General features: G+C 38.4%; 1 non-coding gene across 1 annotated transcript; it reads left to right on the forward strand.

Moving 5' to 3' along the window:
- The first annotated feature begins 583 nt into the window (after positions 1 to 583).
- On the forward strand, positions 584 to 690 carry LOC120274301. Its single transcript, XR_005540830.1, has one exon. It is a non-coding gene; the product is annotated as a small nucleolar RNA R71 (small nucleolar RNA).
- The last annotated feature ends 4,300 nt before the right edge of the window (positions 691 to 4,990 follow it).

The raw sequence follows: 4,990 nt of genomic DNA on the forward strand, positions 1-4,990 counted from the left end.
TCTAGTCAAGGCCTTCTCCAAATCATTAATTCGGATTTCCAAACCTGAAACTATGTTTTCCACATGCGGGGCTTGTTGTTGTTGTTGGAAACCCGGTGGACCCATGGCCTTTGGTCCACCCTGATTACTCCATGGGAAATTGGAATGATTCTTCCAACCAGGATTGCAGGTATTGCTATATGGGTTTCCTTGAAGTCTCATGTCATTACCTACAAAATCAACGTTCTCCACCGAAGATACATCACCAATAGAGATGGGGCAATCGGAGGAAGCATGTTCCCAGCCACACCCAGTGCAATTACTCACGGCCGCTACTCTATTTGAAGTTAGAAGATCTAACTACTTACCCAAATTTTCCACTTGAGTCGCCAATGAAGTTACTGCATCAATCTCATGAAGACCGGCAACCTTTTTCTTCTCCCTGGCATTCCATTGGTAGTTGTTTAACCCTATTTCTTCAATTAACTGATGGGCCTCATCGGTGGTCTTGCTACCTAAGGTACCTCCTACTGCCGCATCCAAGAGTTGCCTTGTACTCGGGTTCAAACGATTGTAAAAGGTCTGAATAATCATCCACTTCGGGAATCCGTGTTGTGGGCACTTTCTGAGGAGCTCCTTGAACCTTTCCCATGTCTCAAATAGAGACTCCAATTCCAACTGATCAAAGGTTGAGATCTCATTCCTAAGCTTCACGGATTTTCCGGGAGGGAAGTAACAGGCAAGAAAAGCTTCTACCATCTCGTCCCATGTGGTAATTGATGCTCTAAGTAATAAGTGTAGCCACTGCTTCGCTCTTCCTTTTAGGAAAAATGGGAAGGCTCGCAACTTGATGGCATCATCCGTCACCCCGTTTATCTTTAGCATATCACACATGTCACACCCACCTTTTCCAACGAGGTAAATGTGGCACCCATCAGTTAAAAATCCTTTTTAACTGGAAACCTGACACCTCTCAGAATCAAATCTGATTTACAAATCACAATTTACAGTTTTACACCAACTACTGGTTCAAATACATAAATACAACGAGTATAACTACTCAAATTTGCGGGTACAACCGCTACAAGATCACAACACCAATAACAAGAAAGAAAAAAAGGAGGGACCCACTGCAGTCCTTGACTCCACCCTGACTAGCTCTATAGTTGAATAGTGATCTACTAAGGTCCTGCTCCTGCAACTACAGCACGTTTAGTTGGTCGATAGTGGCTTAATAATTTCAATTAATTTAATTACAGTGTACATAAAACATATAAAGGTCAATTTCTCAAATAATTTTCCAACTTTTGCAAATACCAGAATTCTAGCAAAATACCACTTTTAAAAAAAAAACTTTTCGAACTGAAAATCAACAGAAATCAACATCAAAACGATTTTCTCAGAAAACACAAATTTTGTGAGAGACTGCCCTCGTCACAATCAAAAAATAACATAAATCTCAAATTCAAAATAAAGCAATACCCAACACTCACGCATCATAACATGGTCTAGAAAACCTCTCTGACCTTCGCCGTGGCCGCGGCTAGGTTCAACGACGTTAAGGAACTCATGTCCTTAACGTTGTCCCATCGGTTCACCGTCGGTGACCCCGGCTACTCGATGAATATCCAGTCAGGGCTCTACACTCCCACCTGAACTGGCCCTCGTAGATATCAACACTCAGGTCCACCACGCCACCTCTAAAGGCTGGCCCATGGGGACCCACTACTGTAGTAGTCGAGCCTTAGCCCGCCGTCACCGTCCAAACCATCAAGTAAATGTAGCAAAAATATAATTTGTATAAATCACATCACAGGATCCTTTTTCCAGGACAAGCATTGACATCACGAAAATAAACATTATTTTCCACAAAGCCAATGCCAAAAGTATAACAATACATAATACGTGTAAATCCCAGATCCACGATACCATTCCTATACTATGAATGAAAACCAATTCCACTAACAATGCCGATAAAACATTTTTAATATGCTCACATGGTTTCATAAATCATTCGAAATCAAAGCATATATAACCATAAAAAAAATAAACACATGAACCAAATAATTAAATCATATATACGTGTATTTCCACTCCCTAAAAATACGTATAATTATACAAAATCATGTGTATCAATACGATCATCATGGCACATCAACAGCAAATGGTTATAAATATATTTCAACAGTATACGCAATTAGACATAATAAAATGAAATAATTAAACCATCATTTCCAAAATACTACCCATTAAATAATTATTTCAAAATAATAAAAAATTAAATAATTATTTCCAAAATAATAATAATTATCCAATAATTTAAATAATAGTCACTATCAACTCACCTGGTCTTCTTTGGGTTTCTTGCTAGACTTGGAACTCCCTCCCAAGCCTAATCAACACCTAGCAGGATAGCATAATAAAAATAAATAATTCTGACAACTAAAAACATAATTGAACCCAACAGAAAATACATGAAATCAATAACCGACTCTCTAATTGGCCCACTCACTCCAATCGGTTCAAACCTGACATTGCATAATCAAATTGGTCTCCAATTGCACTTAAGCCAACTCAATTTGGGCTAGACCATTCTGGACCAACCTGAACCAACCTCAATTCCACTGAACCAAGCTCAAATTCACTTAACCAAACTCAATTTCACTGAACCAGATTTAATTAAACCAACCAGCCTTGAACCAACTTAATTCTTATACAAAATATATTGAATCAACTTGGTTCAACCCAAAACCCTTAGCCCAACATCCAAACCAAACCCAAATCGACTTCAACCAATTTAATTCAACCAAACCATTCAAGTCCAACCACACTCAACTTGATTTGATTAAGCCCAACTCAACCAAATCAAACCCATCTCAACCAATTCAACTAAACTCAATTAAAACAATTCCAACTTGGTTTGATCCAACCAAATCAATTTGACTAAACCCAAATCAATTCCAATGCAACCATCATCATTAACATCTTAATCATCATAATCATCAACTTAATTAACTAAACCAAACCCTAATCTCGGTGCTACACTAATTGCTACAGTAAAACCGAAAATCTCATCCTCCATTTAAGCTAGATTCATCACAAATACAAGGTTTTTCTAAATCAACTTGAAGCAACAATCATCTATAACCATTAAACATGTTTTTCCTACTCAAATCCATCAACATTTTCATCAAATCCATCAAATACACATATATACATGCATACATACACTCTTTCATCAAAAAATACACCAAGAAAAACTCTTACCAAGTAAAACCATCCCTCCGGCGAGCTCCCTCCGGCGATCTTCAATCCTCCACCTCAAATCTCCCATTTTCTCCTCATTTCTTCATATTTTTTTCTCTCCCTGGTTACTGTAGCGGTATGAAGGAGAAGGAGAGGAAGAAGACCATCAACTCCAGATTTTTCTCTAAATTAAACTTTCAGCCGAAATTCATTTTTAGTCACTCAAAATACAAATTCTTACAAAACAGTCCCTGAAAAACTCACCAATGATCCCTGAATTTTGAAATAGTATTGCTTAAAGATCCTCACAAATTGTTCAATGGTCCCTAAAATATAACACAGTATTTCGAAAAGGTCCCTACCGCTTTACTTTTCAGTCCTTGGTTTTCAAAAACATTTCATTTCCATCCTTTTTCTATTACTCTTTAACCCAAAATCTTTTAAAAACTTTCACATTTAAGTCCTTGTTATTTCCACTTGGGGTTTCTCAACAACATTGCTCTGTAGAAAAATTTTACTGCAAATGTAATAATACTCTGAATATATTTTAGAACAGTTTTCCAAAGGTTCAGGGTATTACAACACACCTCAAGAAAACTCTCTATATGACTGTTTGGATCCTCATCAGCCAAACCATTGAACTCTGCGGATTGCTGCAACATGTGAATGAATGCCGGCTTCAGCTTGAAGTTCTGAGCTGTAATCAGGGGATACACAATACTCGATTGTGTCCGCAACACTGAAGGTCTGGCATAATCGGATAATTTTCACTGTTGCTCATTCTGTTCTGCCATGTTTTCATATTCTTCCACTTCTAAATCAGCTAGATTAGACTGTTCTTGCACAGGCTCTTTTCCTTTTTTTTCTTAGTGTACGTTCAAGCTCGGGATCTCCCTTAGTTAATATTGAGGGTTTTCCTCGGGTCATAACCTGGAGCTGCACCAAAAAAGAAAGAAAAAGAAATCAGAACAATGACAGAATAAGAAGATATGAAATAGAATGTATGGTTAAATAGCTAAAAAAAAATAAAGTGCAAAGTATCTTTGAACGCTACTCCCCGGCAATGGAGCCAAATACTTGACAAGATCCCCTTGCGTATATCTCACAAGTCCACGGGTTTGTCGAAGTAATAATCCCGGATGAGCGGGTATCGTATCCCAGGGAGTAGGGAATAATAACACTTAATTCGCTTCATAGCTATGTGAAAGATGAATAGTGACATGTGTGACAATGATTCAATTCTGAAAAGTAAAAACAAGTAAAAGAGCACAAGTACAGGACAAGGTAAGACAATCGACAAAGATTGGGTACCCAGATATTACTCTGCCTAGGACAATCATTTCAAGTGCAAGAACCCTCTATTATGCTTCCTAATTAATGTAATAGTGAGTCGTGGAAATCCTTAATTACATAGTCCCAAATCTAAGGTCAACCATGCCTAACTCTATACATGTCCCGGAGGAGAGACTGAATAACCTCTCAACCTCGCACTCGCATAGAATTGCAAAGACATTTACGGATTCCAAGTGATAAATCTCTTCCTAATTATAGACCTAACCCTTTGGTCCAGGTGGAAGGTCCCTAACCACAATTAAGCCCTAGATACTAAGATTACTTCTACGCTTTATTCCAGTGCACCCGCAACTAAGCCCCAGCGGAAGGTCATCCCTTAGAACATTCACTTTATTATGGCCACAAAGAACTCGAGGAATGGAGGTAGAATCTAACACACCGGAGGGGAAAGGGGACGCTCCTGTACCTCTCG

This window comes from Dioscorea cayenensis, chromosome 12 (genome assembly GCF_009730915.1).
Source record: "Dioscorea cayenensis subsp. rotundata cultivar TDr96_F1 chromosome 12, TDr96_F1_v2_PseudoChromosome.rev07_lg8_w22 25.fasta, whole genome shotgun sequence".
Lineage (NCBI taxonomy): Eukaryota > Viridiplantae > Streptophyta > Magnoliopsida > Dioscoreales > Dioscoreaceae > Dioscorea > Dioscorea cayenensis.